We start from the raw sequence: 15714 nt of genomic DNA on the forward strand, positions 1-15714 counted from the left end.
TGCTCTTTCTACTATATCAGACTGACCCCTGATGGGCCGTCATTTTGGCATCTTCTGCTTTCAAGTCAGTTTTTCTCACTCAGTGTTTTGTGCTATTGGGTTTCTAAACTCATCTCATGGCCCTGGCTTTCGTCCTTTTGGATTTCATCTCGTTCACTTCATTCAATCTGTCTAGATCATTTCCGGCCATGATTTGGTGATGCATTATTGCGGCAGGTCCTCCCAACCTTGTGTGGGAACTTCCTCTAGCTCTGGATGCTGTTCATCTGTGTCCTGTGCCAGCCGGTCCCACTGGAAGCTTGGCAGAGAACACGCCCTGTCTGAAGCCAGACTCTCCACGAGCTTCCTTCCCCCCCTCACCCATCTGCTTGGCTGGGCCTTCAGGAGAAGTTGCTCTTCTTCCATCCGCTTCTCATGCGGCGTATTAGGAGCCCTACACCTCCATTTCAGACTCTTCTCCCAGGATGGAACTGAGGGGGAGATAAGAAAAGGAGAGTCTTGTCTTATTTTGTGAAACTGCCTTTTCTGAGAGTCCATATGTCGTAGTAAGAAAAATCCCTGGCCCAGGCGTGACCCAGACACTGGTTCCTATCCCCTTATTTCTCTCTCTTGGGTTTTCTCATCCATGTAGTGGGATAATATGGAGTCTCTGTGTCAGCAGCTACGCCGGGGACCTTTACAGTTTGCATTTTATCTCTTTGTCACCACTAGCCTGCACAGCAAGCCATATCCCCATTTCAAAGGAGAGAAAACTGAGGCCAGAGAAATTAATTTACCAAGGCTCGTCCCGTTAGCAAATGCCAGTATCTCCTCACTCTCTATCTTCCCTTCTTAAGTAACTGTAGAAACCAGGTAATTTGGTAATGAATGAAAAGCTGCCTTAAAAAATATGAAGCCCTCTGTAAGTATAAGGGAGTATTGTTAAAATATCGAGCTCCCTCGCTTGCTCTCTCCCCTTCTCCTTTTCTGTCAACTCCCTAAAGGTAAGCAGCTGCCTTTGGTCCAGACCTATCAAAGAAATGTCACAAAACCATTTTTCAAAATGTCAAATGCCTACACGCTTTCACCCAAAATAATTAAGCCCTTTTATTTTCACCAAGTCACAATGCAGAACCCTGGGAGCTTCCAGAATGTGCCCTTTCTCCTCCATCCTGAACTAATGGAAATAAAGGCTGAAGACTGAGCTTGCAGGGATGCCCACGAGAGCCCTTTGGTGTCACAGAGGCTGGGCCTGACTTTGGCGGGTCTCCAGCAGTGACCACAGAGTGCTAAATAATAACAAGGTTGAATTATTTATCCAGGGGCCATGACTCATGTTGGCATAGCCCACTTCTGGCAGAGTGCCAGGGTCCCAAGGTCCCAAGGTCGAAGGTGATTGGATGCCAGAGGTAGGACTGCAATCCTGGTCTCTATACCACCCTCCCCACTTCACCCCCCCGCCCCCTCAGAATCATCCCACCACTCTGCCTCATGCATAGCAGGCAGAGCGAGAACATAGTGCCTGGAGGGGCAACTAACATTTCAGTGACATTATTGGGTGTTTACGCTGAGCTAGATATTTGTGCATATACTTTCCCATTTCATCTCCACAGCAACGCTCTCTGTCTCTATTTTTCCTGATAAAGAAATTGAGACTCATGCTTCGGGTTACACACTTGGCGGAGGGAAGAGCCAGAATGAGAGCCCAGGTCTGACTTATTTCTAGGACACCATGTGGGCTTCCTCTTAAATTCCTCTTACCTGACAATTTTAAAAGCCCAATCTAAGAAGTCTGGGTGGTGCCCAGTGCAGTGTGTGTGGGGGGGCGGGTAGGGGGGAGACAGTGGACTCTTAGTATGATTTAAGACTCTCCAAGATCTGGTCTCATTCTAGCTCTTTCTTAGTGCAGGCACAGTGCTCCCCATCATTAGAATCGCCTGGAAGCTTGAAAATAAAGATTCTGGGATCCCATCCCTCATTTACTATAATCATAATATTCAGTCCTGGGACCCAGGAACTTGTTTTTAAACCTCTCAGGTGATGATGATGATCAGTTGGTTTGGAAACCATTGTCTTATACAAACCTTCCCTTTAGTTTTTTCTCAATTACCACCTATAATCCCATTTCTGTGATATGGCCCAGCATCACAGATCTCACTTAGATTGGCTCTTCTCTGTTTCCACCCATCATTCCTTTTTTTTTTTTTAAAGTTTTTTTTTTAAATTTTTATTTATTTATGATAGTCACAGAGAGAGAGAGAGAGAGGCAGAGATATAGGCAGAGGGAGAAGCAGGCTCCATGCACCGGGAGCCCGACGTGGGACTCGTTCCCGGGTCTCCAGGATCGCGCCCTGGGCCAAAGGCAGGCACCAAACCCCTGCGCCACCCAGGGATCCCCACCCATCATTCCCTTAACTCAGCTCACAGTCTGTCACCTCTCTGAGGACCCCGGCCACCCGTTTCCAGGAGTGGCCCACTTACCTGTACTCCGTGGATATCTTTGACCCTCAACTGTTACACACATTGGTCAAGACGTACGTTTTGAAATTGTAGCAGTGACCCAGGATAACATTTTTGCCTCATTTAACACTTAGAAATATACGTCTGCCTTTCTTAACAGTGCAGGGATAATCAGTCCCGTGGTGGCTCCTGCTCTCTTTGCACTCATCCCTAGAATAGTGTCTTCTTTCAAGTGGCCCAAGATGGCTCATCACCAGGCCTCTGTTCCAGCCAGTGGGAAAAGGAAAAATGATTTAAGGGAGAGCAGTGACCTAGGGGTGGCACAGAACAATTCTGATCACATCCCACTGACTAGAACTCAATCACATGGCCACACGTAGCTACAACGGAGTTTGAGACATTTAACTTTACTCTGTGTCACTACATATCCAATTAAAACTGGGAGTTCTATTAATTGTGTGAATGAAGAAGAGGAATAGATATTGGGGGACAAACCAGCAGGTTTGTAATTCTCTTTTCTTCTGTGTTCCCAGCTGGGCTGTAAGCTCTGGGGAAACGGGACCTCTGTCTTATACCTGTCTGTGATCCTTCCAGGTGCCTAATGTATGGCACCAGATGAGTGCCTCTGGTTGGCAAGATAGACTGGCAGATGGACAAAGTTCTGTGTTGTAAGTCATATTTTTATTCTAGTCTTTGCCCTCCATATTTTAGGGAAGTTTCTTAGCCTCTCTGGGCTTCAGTTTCATAGAATCACAAAATGTAACTGGAGGGCACTTTAGATATGATCCAGTCCAGTCCTTCTATTTTCGAGATGAGGAGGCTGAAGACCAGAAAGGATGGCGACTTGTCCAGGTTACAAAGCATCAGACAGAGAAATGCCAGAGTCCAGGTTTCCTGGCAACCAATCCAGACACAGCACTAAGGTATCTCAAATCCAGGAAATGGGTACAAGAGACCTCTACACCCTCTTCCAACTCAGAAATTCTGATGTACACGCATAGTCACGTTTATACCCCTCAATCATATTAAAATGGAAAACTAGCCCTGACTGAGCCACTGCCTCCTGCTGAATTTTGCTGTGTGCATCAGCAGCCTAGACAGATGGTCACTCGAGAAGCAGAGAAGTTCAGGGTTTGGGGTTCCAAGGCCATCTAAGAAGCTGAACTAGTTGGGGAAAGCAAAGGGGAGACTCTTGGATAAACCTGCTACTGCTCCCGGGCAGCAAAGTTCCCTGAGAGCTTCTTCTGAGAGGACCCTCTCTCTAGGTGCCATGGAAGAGCCGTCCCTGGGGAATTTGGAATCCAGGTCACACAGAGTTAAATAGCAGTGGAGGAGGGTGTATGCAACATGCAACAGAAGAAATGTCACCAGGCAAACTGGCCATAATAATAATAGCAGCTTCCATTTATTGCTCAACTGCAATGTGTGCCCCACTCTGTGATAGGTATTTATTTTATAGGCTTGATCTCATTAAATTCTCACGACAAGCTTCTGGGATTACTGAAGGTCATAGAGCTGGTAAGTGGTGATTAATTGTCAGAGGAGTGGTGTGAAGACAATAAATTATGGGGCAGTTCAGGAGAGAAGCCTGTGGATAGAGTGGTCTGGGAGGGCTGGGTGGGGGAGGAGAGAGTTCAGCTAGACCCTGAGGGTGGGTGGGGTGGGTGGAAGGGGAGACAAGAGGAAGGTGAGTGCAGGTGGCAAAGGCAACATACGCATAGGGACACCAGAATAAAGAGGTTTGCAGGAGGGGCAGTGGTTGAGCATTTGCCTTAGGCTCAAGTTGTGATCCTAAGATCCTCGGATCAAGTTCCCCATCCGATTCCCTGCAGGGAGCCTGCTTCTCCCTCTGCCTATGTCTCTTTCTGTGTGTCTCTCATGAATAAATAAATAAAATCTTAAAAAAAAAAAAAAAGATCTGCAGGAAAGGTGTGGGAGTAAGCAAACATAAGGACAAACAACCAAATTAGGAATTAGGGAGCTGGGGAACAATGGGGGCGGATGATGCACCCCATGAGCCATCCTTGGAGGAGGGATAAAAAGCCAGGCTGAAAGAAAAGAGAATGTAAAGTGACTGAAAACTAGAAAGGCAAAAATAATTTGTGACCAGTGCCTTGTAAAAAAGTATTTATCTTTTCATCCAGGAATCTCACTTCCAGAGAAAATTTCAGAGATGATGTGGAAGCTAGAAACAATCAGATGTCTCATATTAGGGGACTTTTGGAATGTATTACAGTATGCACGTAGGACCAAATGTCATGTTGCTTCTACAAAACGTGCTTTTGAAGAATGTATCACATAACGCTGAGTAAAGAAGCAGAATGAAAATCTAGAGCATGGGAGATTTTTTTGTTTTGTTTTTTTAAGATTTTATTTATTTATTTGAGAGAGAGAGCATGACCAGGGGCAGATAGACAAGCAGACTCCTCACTGAGCAGGGAGCCTGATGTGAGTCCTGATCCCAGGAACCCAGGACCCAGGACCACAATCTGAGCCAAAGGCAGATGCCCACCCAGGCCAAAGACTGAACCACCCAGGTGCCCCAAGTACCAAATTTCTTAATTTTAAATTATATATATTCATATGACATAAAATCAAGTATGTGTGTGCTACATGTGTGCATGGGTGCGCATACTCACACAGGAAAAATCACTGACAGGAAGGACACCCAGCAAATCCACTGTGATTATCACTGCAGTGTGGGAATATGGGTGACTTAATTTTTTCTTCAGCCTTTTCTATATTTACCAAGTTTTATTCAGCACACATGCACATGAACTTTTACGGTAATAAAAATGCTCATTTTTAATCTTTTTAACATTTAAAATCCCCACCGCCTGCCGCAAAACACTATAATAAACATCTTGCTTTGCCTTTAGAAACAATTCATTAGCTCATCCTCGAGTATACAGACACTAATATTCCAACCAGATGATTGTCCAGTGATTACTGCATCTGGGGATTTTTTTTGAAGGTTCATTTAAACCTGATACTCCTGGGTCCCCATGGAAAGCTCCCAGCTCCGTGGATCACAAAGACTAGAGTCTCCCATTAAAGTTCTCTGTAGCCATTTAGATAAATAGTCTTCCCCAGAGCCATAAATCCTAAATGAACGACACCCTTATTTCAGGGGACAAGCACCAAAGCCTCTTTCCAACTCAGTGATTTATGAATCTGTGGCTTTTAGAATGTCAGGGGTCCTTCATCAATACCCACAGGGCCTTTCCAGGTAGAGGAACGGATCACATCAGATGGAAAGACATTACCGTATTCAGGTCAATAGTTTTCACCTCTATCCTTCCTGCTTGGTTTGGTTTGGGGGTTTATTAATTTTTTTTTCCCTTCCATTGAAATAGTTGAGGTATTAGCTGAGTAAGAGAGGCAGTGCATTAAATGTAACTTGATCAGAATCCCAGCCTGCCTCTGCCCTGGCTGCTTTAGGGGCAACATAAAGGTTAATGACGGAGAGGGGCCCCCACCGCATCACCAGGTGACAATTAGGAGCTCTCCATGAATCCCAGCGATGGGTGATCAAACAGAGCTTCACTCCTACCAGGCCGACCTCTGCATTAGCTCAGCTCTCCATTCATCACGGAGCTGACAGCCTGCAGAGCTCTATGTGGAGCCTGCAGCTTGGTCTTTCTGTTTCACCCAACGAAATGATCTATGCTCCTAGACCGAGTGGGAGAGAAACCGGGAAGGGAAGGAGGGAAATGAAATAGGCTTGTCTTTGGCATGCTTGGGCAACGGCTCAAAGTGTCTGCTTGAGACTTGAAAAGAAATATCACACAATGATCTCGCTTGTCCCTGCTTGCAACTCCCTGGCTCTCAGACAAGGATGGTCCTACCTTACGTAGTTCTCTTTTTAGAGGCAGCAGGACAAATTGGAGCGAGCACATAGCTGTGTGATTTTTGGACAAGTCACTCTGGGCCTATGTTTTTTTTTAATCCATAGAATAATAGGTGGGATGAGCACAGTGGTTTTTAAACTGGGTTCCTCAAGGTCTTACTGTTCTTCCCTGGCGGTGCCACAGAACCCGCAAGAGCAGGGGGGCGGGTGGAGGTTAGCGAATGCCAGGCACAGCCACTTCATATATGCTTATTGAACTTTATCTGCAGGCTACTTGAAAATGTGCAGAGAATGAACTTACATACTAATCGAATCTGATCTTCACCACTCTTGTGAGGGAGTCAGTACAGATTTCACCTTCTATTCCGGTTGCTGTTGCTGTGTTACAAACCACCCCAAAACTCGGTAACATCAGACAACCATTTTATTATTTATATCATGACTTGAGCCAAAGGCAGACACTTAATCTGAGCCACCCGGATGCCCCTGGGTCAAGATTTTAGACAGGCACAACGATCAATGCTTTTCTTTGCTCCATGACGTCTGGAACCTTAGTTGGGAAGACTTAAAGGCTGGGGAGATCTCAATGGCCGCAGGTTAGACTCATCTGGATGTGTCATCATTGTCATCTATTGACTGAGCACCTACACATGGTCCTTTCTCTGCGGTTTTTGTCACGTGGGCTAGTTTAAGCGTCCTCACATACTGGCAGCTGAGTTCAAAGCGCTGGTGTCCCAAGAACAGGACAATTGCACAGGTTTGTTTTTTTTTTTTTCAATTGCACAGGTTTTAAAATAATGTAGACTCAGAAGTCACAAAGTGTTGCTTCTGCTGTGCTCTACTGGTTGAGGCAGTCCCAAAGTTTCGATGACAATCAAGGAAGAGGACAAGATGGGATAGAAAGGGTGATAATAGGAGAACCTGAGTGGCTCAGTCAGTTAAACATCTGACTTTGGATTTTAGTTCAGGTCATGATCTCAAGGTCATGAGATTGAGCCCCGAGATAGGCTCCAAGGTCAGCAGAGAGCTGTTTGAGATTCTCTCTCTCCCTCTGCCCCTCCCCCTGCGCTATCTTGCTCATGCTCTCTCTCTCTCTCTTTCTCAAATAAATAAAATATATATATATTAAGGAGGCAATAATATTGTGGCCATCTTTGGAAAATAGTCTGCTGAACCTTCTTCATTTGAGAGATGAAGAGATCAAGAGACATCTCCCAAGGCCAGATCTTATTGAACCAATTCCTTCATATTGCAGTCCTTCTCCTTTACTACGCCGCTTTTGGCTCAGGGTTTTATCTTTCTGAATTAGCTGGCCATTAATTTAGTAAAAAGACTGGTTCAAATATGAAACCTCATCATGGTGGTATGTGACCAGCCTGGGAGAACAGCATCTTCTAGTGGATGAAACATTTGGTCTCATCTGTTCTCAGAAAATTAGAATGGAAAATGTATATAAATCCCATTAAAGTTAAGGTAAAAGGTTAGGCGCTCCTGCCCAACATCTGAAACATAATCAGTACGTAGTCAAGGATTGTTTTGTTGTGTTTTAATGAATCAACATTTGATTTTAAATCCCTTCCAAAGTCAAGGCCATATGAACACTTCTTTTCGGTGGCTTTGATGCTTTGATCGTTCCTACTTGGGAGTTTTCTTTTCTCTTTATCCGTTCTCACAACACCTAAGTGTATTCAACACAACACTGAAGTGTACTTCCAGTTTACCAATGAGAAAAATGAGGTCTGAGAGACCAAGAGAGAGCCAAGGAGACAGAGTAGAGTCTGAGGAAAGAATTAGACGTTGGAGGAAGTTATAAAATCGAAAAATTTTCCTTCATCCGGCCGGCATCTATTGGAAAGTGGCAATGCCTGGCCTTATGTTCTACACAGAATCCAGAGACAAGTCAGTGATGGTCTGTGTGCCGATGGAACACAGAGGAAGCCGCAATAGGCACTACCTGCTAGATGGGAAAGCTTCAGAGGGGAGGAAACATTTAACCTGGCTTTGGTGGGAGAGGTGAGAGCCGTCCAGGCAGAGATCATGGGGTGGGAACAGTTCTGAGCATGGGGAATACACATAGGAGCACAGAGACATAACAGGACATGATGTGTCATGAAAAAGGTAGGCATCTGGTCAGCGTTGGGGGGGACAGGTATGAAACATGGCCAGACAAGCAGGGAAGGAGGATAGAGAAGTAAGTTGAGGTCCCATTGGAAAAGAGTATTATTAGCATCCCTTTGCTACCTCCCTTCCTGTGAGCTTCTCCTTCCTCACAGTCCCATTTTACCTCCAGTTCTGAGATCCTGCTGTCTGCCTCTCCATAGTTAAAATCTGCTCTGGGAAGTGCCCGCTATCAGTCATATACACTATAGTGTAAAGGAGATTATCTGTAGCCTAGAAGGCAGTGTGTTTTTCTTGGAGAGGTTTGTTTGTTTGTTGGTGGTGGTTTTTAGAAATTTTATTTCAGCATATAAAACAAAAGGCTATAGCTCTCTGTTGTGGAGATCCTTCCTTTGGCCAAGGAAATCCTGGCCCACAGTGAGAGTCTTATGAGGAAATACCTACCGCTCTTCACCAGAGTCAGAATCCTGGGCTGAACCAACCTTTTGCCCAACTCAGTGTGCCTCTACTGTCCCTGGTCCTTTTGAGCTCCCTTGGTGTCTGGATGAGAGTTTAATTATCCTGAGAGCTGCCAACCATTTCTCCCAATAAAATACTGCATGCCCCATGATGATCAGCCTGCAGAACTCTTACCCTTCACATATAGTAAGCCAAACTCCTCGGCATGGGGCAGAATGTAAATGTTAACAGTCTCATTGCTCATTGCCTATAAAAACTCTTTTATGGTGTCTAAGTAACAGGCGATCGTCCAGGGCCTGCAGCTAGAGTGGTAATTCCACCTCTTGCTAGCTGAATGAGATGAGTGCTGATTCTCTACGTGAGAGCATGTAGGTTATAGTGATGCTCAGGGAAAGCCAAGTTTTTACCAAAATGCCAACACCATCCATTCACAGTGCTGCCAGGGAGGAATGAGCATGTTTCCTTGGTGATGGATTTCCTTCCTTTGTTGATTGTTGATTGGGGTCAAGTCTTGCCTGAACTGCTGGCTCATCAGCGCCCCTTCTTGTCTCCCACTTGTTGCCATCCTTGCAATCTACCTGGCCTGGAATTAGCGGGGCCATTGACTGATCATTAAGCTCCATTCTTGCTGCTTTTTCTCAGATTACTCTTCTAACCTCTGTTCCCACCATCTCTCACTGCCTAACCCCACAGATGGTCTCACTCTTTTCTCATTTTCTGAGCTCTGGTTTCCTGATCTCCCATCGTGCTGACTGCCTTTTCTCCATGCTCTGCTGTCCTCTGACTGGTTGCCAAGGCTGCCTTGTGTCCTTTACTAGGTGTAGCTCTATGCCATCCTTCCCCAAATGCTACTATTACTCCAGAAGACTGCCAAGTCACCCTTGCTGTGGTTACTGCTTCTGCGCTGGGCAGAGCTTCTTTTTTTTTTTTTTTTTTTTTTAGTTTTATTTATTTATTCATGAGAGACACAAACAGAGAGGGGGGCAGAGACACAGGCAGAGGGAGAAGCAGGCTCCATGCAGGGAGCCCAACACAGGACTTGATCCTAGGACTCCAGGATCACGCCCTGGGCCGAAGGCAGGCGCTAAACCGCTGAGCCACCCAGGGATCCCCTGGGCAGAGCTTCTTGCCTTCCCTCTTCCAAGCCTCTGCCTTCTGCTGTGGTCCTAGTCAGGTCTATGTCTTATCATTGCTGGAAGCCCTGGCCTCCCCAATTCCTTTCAAAATGTTCCAATTCATTCCTTCTGAATGAAGGCCCTATCTTGCCCTCCCTCTGCTAACTGTGCCCCAGAGGCTGGAGTCCAGTGGGAGCCCAAGCCTTTGGATCCCAAGACCTCCTCCTGTTGTGCTCAGCAAATGTCAGGCTATGGCTGCTAATATCACTTTGAAGACCCTCATCCGAAATCTGGCCCTTTTCCTGTTGATCTTATTTCTGGTTACTGCACTTTGTTCCCTGCATAGACCTCCTGCTGCCATCTGTTGCTGGGTCTGCCCAGAAACCTGCCATATCTCATTAGTCAATGCCAGGGTGGGCCAACTGCTGTGACAAACAACCCCAAACCTCAGTAGCTTAACACATAACAGGTTTATTTCTCACTCACATCAATTCAAGTGTTGACAATCTACCACATGGTGATTCAGGACCACTCCTCCCATCCGATGCCCCTCCACCTTCTCGGCCCTTGAAATCCTTAACGGGTCCTCTGGATCCAGCCAGCCAGGAAATGGAAGGAGGGGAGATAGCAAAGGATATCTCAGGAGACTTTAGGACCTGGCCAAGAGAGGGTGCTCATTGCTTCCGTCCTTATACTGGCTAGAACTAGCCCCTGGTTGCACCTAGAAAATGAAACCCTCCTGTGTGCCAGGTGAAAATGAAATCATTTGGTGTACAAGTAGCATTGTCTTGGCTACACTGCGGGGACATGCTTCCTAAGGGCGGCCTCCTCCCCATCCAGCCCACCTCATCTGCTCCAGCTTATCACTCTGTCCAAAGCCTAGAAAGGACTGGACTCCTTAAGAAGACATCTCAGATGTGACAGATGATGTGGACCAGGGCTTATGCCTTTCCATTCCCTGAGCAGAAGGTGGATCCCAGCAGGGGAGGCCCTCTACAGAGAACCCCAGGCTCTATGTCATCTCTCAAATTGGGCTCTTTCTGACAAGTGTCAGCTTTTCATTTCTTCCAAGAAATATTCGCTTTCCCCTCCTGGGGACTTGTTCAGAGAAAAGATACTCAAGTGATAGGTGCTTCGCAAATATCTAGATGGAGGGGAAAAAATGGCATGAAGAATAATTTAGACAAAACAATGTAGATTGCCATGGAAACAATCTTTAGAACACACTGGGGAGAAGGAATCATTGTTAACATGGTTCATTTTTGCAGAGATATCCAATCACCAAATTCCATTCTGGACCTTTGTGATGGAAAAACAGCTATTTTGAGTTGCTGCCTAGGCATTTTACAGTATGACAATCCTGTTCACACCCAGAATCTGGATATTTAGAAAACCTGAGCTTAGGATTCCTCCCCCAAGTTTCCTTGGCAGGTTCCTGCCCTCCTGCTTTGCTTTTCCTGGGGTGCCTTTTCAAATAACCACTCTTGGAGCACCTGGGTGGCTCAGTCGGCTGAGCATCAGACTTTTGAGTTTGCCTCAGGTCATGACCTCTTGAGATCAAGCCCCATGTCAGGCTCTGAGCTCAGCAGGGAGTCTGCTTGAGGATTCTCTCTGCCTCTGCCCCTCCCCCTGCTCTCTCTTTCTAAATAAATAAATAAATAAAATCTTTAAAAAAATTTTTTTTAAATAATAAAATAACCGTTTAAGAGCTGAGCCTGTGAAAAGCTAGCAACCTTCACCCCAAACTACCTTATGAGTAATAAGTGCTTGGTACCCTGTTCTCTTATTTCCTACTCACTCTTGACCTGGGATCCTGGACTGCCCTGTGCCCAGCTCATTGCCCACCCCTATCCCCGATTCTGGGATCTGGATTTGATCTATCTTGTGACTCTACTAGCTTTGTGTGAGTATCTTAAAACTGCACCTTCAATCAAAATGTTTCCCTAGGGTTCACTTCCCTAAAGTGGGAGCTTGGATCCTGAAGGAGCTACCTGCTGACTCCGTGTGGGTGGCTGGCACCCCCTCATTTGGTGGGTCATAGCTGTATATCCTTATTTCAATATACTAGCTCCCGGCTTCCCAACACAATCCTACAGTTGTGCTACCTTCAAGATGCTGGGTTGTTATAACCACAGAGCACATGCTGGTTTGCAGGGAGCCTTTTCTCACCCATCTAATAATCTTTAATGAAGATAATGCTTTAATTAAGGTAACTTACTGTTTCCCTGTTGGTTAATTTGAAATCAGTGAAAGGTCAAGTTACCATTAACACAGTGCATTTACTAGGCTATTCCAGAAGGGTTTTTATTCTGACAGCAGAGGCTAATAAGAATATGGCAAAAATGCATACTTAGTTGAAATGCAAACAAGGAAAATCGGAGGTTTATCTTTCGTATTGCATGGAAAGGAGAAAAGAAACCATCCTTAATTACTGAAAAACAGTTTTTCTCTGGCTTTTCTGCCACAACATATATGAAAAAGTCTATAGATGTGGATAATTCCTGGTTAGTAATAATGACTCAACATCAAATACTTAAATGAAATCTTTAGGGGCTACTGATGAACAGGTGCTACTAAAGAAATGTCAGAAGGGCCATGGCTTTGGCAAGGGAGGCCTCAGAGATGTCAGGTCACCACAGTGCAGGTGCTGGGCCTCCACCTGGCAGGTGTGGAAATGGCGGTGTCTGCCAAGGTCACCTGCTTGCTTTTCTTGAAGGACTCTGTCGCTGCCCATTCCCCAAGCGCCCAGTCTTCCCGGTGAAACATTGGATGTTCTCCTCATTGGAAGGCAAAGCTATCATCTAAGCTTGTGGTCCCAGGAACCAGCTGGATCACAAGCCATACTTCATGAATGCTTCTGGACTTCTGGAGGATGGATTTGTGCCCTCTTGTCTCCTTTCCTTGCTGCTGGTCTTCCCAATGCATGACATGTGTGACCTCAGGGAGGGAAGAGCCAATCTCCTTGCCTGAAATAGATGCCAAGCCTTGACAGAATTATGAGATTTATTTCTTCCTTTCTTCTATTTCTTTCCATAAACTTAAGTTGAGCATGTGCTATGTACTAGGCACCCTCTCGTGCCTCCAAGTGTTTCTTTTGTGTATCTCTCTCCCCTTTCTGTGATTTTTCTGCTTCTTGCTTTCCCTCCTCTTGTCCTCTACCTCTCTTTGACCTCAAAACCTATTCTCAGGGAAGTTCAGCTATCAGTTGTGTGCACCTTAGAGCAAACATTGAGTTGCTGTGCTTCTACCCCTGGAGGAATTAGCATTTGACATTTGATCTTTCATTATTGTAGCAAATGGTTCCCTGTTCATGAAATTTTCAACAACAGTTTGCAAGCAGGAGAGATATTTGCAAAATAGAGGACCTTCGCAAAACCTTAGAGTCCCACCATCTGGTGACCACCCACTTGGAATATGCATGAGGTTGGTCCTTTCCTTGGCTCCATTTTGTGATAAAATCAGAGACTGGAATTGACTGATCTCAGAAAAAAACATGCTAACATTGCTCTTAGGATAAAGCTCCAAATCCTTTCTGCAGAAGACCCTGCATGGGGTAGCCTCTTACTTAACTCTTTAGACTCTACACTTCGCAGGAAAGCATGTCAGAATTTTGTCATATTTTTGGTAGAAATACCATTTGACCTCAGCACGCTTCTGCTTGAAGTGTACTATTTGTCAACCCCTTCTGCCATGCTAACTCCTCCTCCTGCCCCAGGTCTCATTTTATTTTTTTATTTTTTATTTTATTTTTTTTAAGTTTCTTCTCCAATAAACACTCTATTTTTAGCTAGAGAAGTACGGAATGTCATGACCTGCACACCAGCCTGCGAGACTCTGGTGTTTACACGGGGCAATCATAGACGTGGATTTCCTGGTCATCACCCATGGACACAATCTTTGAGCCATTTCCATTGTATTTTACTCCCCAGACCTGATCCTGGTGATCGAAGAAGGTGTGAACACACGTTCTTGTTCCAACATCCCAAACTTTCACACTTTTATCAGATGAACTGGACACGAAGTGGGTGTCGTCAGGACAAAATGCAACATTCAGCACCCATGATGCATGGCCACTCAGCGTACCAGCCAAATTGGCATGTTGTACATCATAGATCTTGATGTAGCCATCATCTGATGCAGTGACCAGGAGCTGAGAAGCCAGGGAGAATGTCAGGGAACGGATAGCTATAGCAAGGCCTTCCAGCGTGTGCAGAAGTTTTCCAGTTGCAATATCAAAAATATTGATGGCCCCATCTATGGCTCCACTGGTCAGATACATCCCATCAGGGCTATATGTAATACTAAGAATGAATTTTCCTCTCGTGTCCAGAGAATATTTCTTTTTCCCACTTTCCACACCAAAAATGTTCACTTTCCCCACATGAGTTCCTGTGGCCAGATACTGGGGATCAGGAGAAAAAACCAAAGTCCAGGCATCCACTGGTCCTGCATCTATAGATTTTATCTGTTTGCTGTTATCCAAGTCCCAGAGACGAGTATGAGCGTCAAGAGAACTGGACGCAGCGATGGGCAGCGTGTGGCTGATGTTCACAGACACCACGGCCAGTTGATGTCTCTCTAGACTCCATTGTAGGTCCAGCCTCTCATCACAACACCTCTAGACTTTCACCAGGTCATCCAGGGACCCCGTAACCACCATCTCAGAGTTTTCTTTCTGTTTGTCCCCCAGGCAACCGACCAAATGGCATCATCCTGGGCTTGCTCTTGTTTGAAGAGAATACTGTACTGGTTGGTCATTTCCTCAACCAAGGAGGAAGGCTACAGGCCAGACAGTTCGCCGCCCTGCCAGCTGCACAGCCGCCACTCTTGTGACGTCCCCAGGTCTCATTTTATTTTATTTTTTATTTTTTTAAATTTAAAAAAAATTTTTTTTAAATTTTTATTTATTTATGATAGTCACACAGAGAGAGAGAGAGAGGCAGAGACATAGGCAGAGGGAGAAGCAGGCTCCATGCACTGGGAGCCTGACGTGGGATTTGATCCCGGGTCTCCAGGATCGCGCCCTGGGCCAAAGGCAGGCGCCAAACCGCTGCGCCACCCAGGGATCCCCACCAGGTCTCATTTTAAATGTGACTTCTTCTAGGAAGCCTTCCCTGACTCCTAGAAACCTAATGAGACCAGGATTAGGTTCCCTAATACATGATCTCACAGCACCCAATGATTTTCATAGCACCTATCAGGATTGTCTTTAGTTTCATGGAGGTATACCTTGTTGACTAGTCTTCAGAGGCGTCTTATCTATTATTATGCATCAAGCATTGGGGAGACCCCCTCAGGGGCTAATAAAAAAAATCGCCTCTCTGCCTTTTGGCTAAGATCAAGTGTAGTATCTGTTCTTATCAGTTTAATATCTGATCCGTTCTCTATCTGAGGACAATATATTAAATGGATTTTTGGAGCAGGGGGATGGAATAGGAGCTTGGTCCATCCACTCCATGTATCAACCTGGTATTGCAGTACTTCCAGGAATGGTACACCCCCTCAGGGGTTAAAAAAAAAAAGCAAAAAACAAAAAGCATTGGGCAGAGTGCTGGGCTCTATGAGTAAATATCTGCGGAATGTATGTATGACTAAACATAAGTACTCTGTCTCTAAGTCAAACCTTCATCAAGAGTTCCCACACTAGGGATCCCTGGGTGGCGCAGCGGTTTGGCGCCTGCCTTCGACCCAGGGCGCGATCCTGGAGACCCGGGATCGAATCCCACGTCGGGC

The 15714-nt window shown here is 45.6% G+C and overlaps 1 non-coding gene and 1 pseudogene across 1 annotated transcript; one reads left to right on the forward strand and one right to left on the reverse strand.

The window, feature by feature from the left end:
* Nucleotides 1-13772: 13772 nt before the first annotated feature.
* LOC144302890 (uncharacterized) lies at nucleotides 13773-14811 on the reverse strand (annotated as a pseudogene).
* A 482-nt stretch (nucleotides 14812-15293) lies between these two features.
* On the forward strand, nucleotides 15294-15484 carry LOC144303690 (U2 spliceosomal RNA). The gene has a single exon (XR_013370669.1). It is a non-coding gene; the product is annotated as a U2 spliceosomal RNA (small nuclear RNA).
* Nucleotides 15485-15714: the final 230 nt, after the last annotated feature.

This window comes from Canis aureus, chromosome 32 (genome assembly GCF_053574225.1).
Source record: "Canis aureus isolate CA01 chromosome 32, VMU_Caureus_v.1.0, whole genome shotgun sequence".
Classification (NCBI taxonomy): Eukaryota; Metazoa; Chordata; class Mammalia; order Carnivora; family Canidae; genus Canis; species Canis aureus.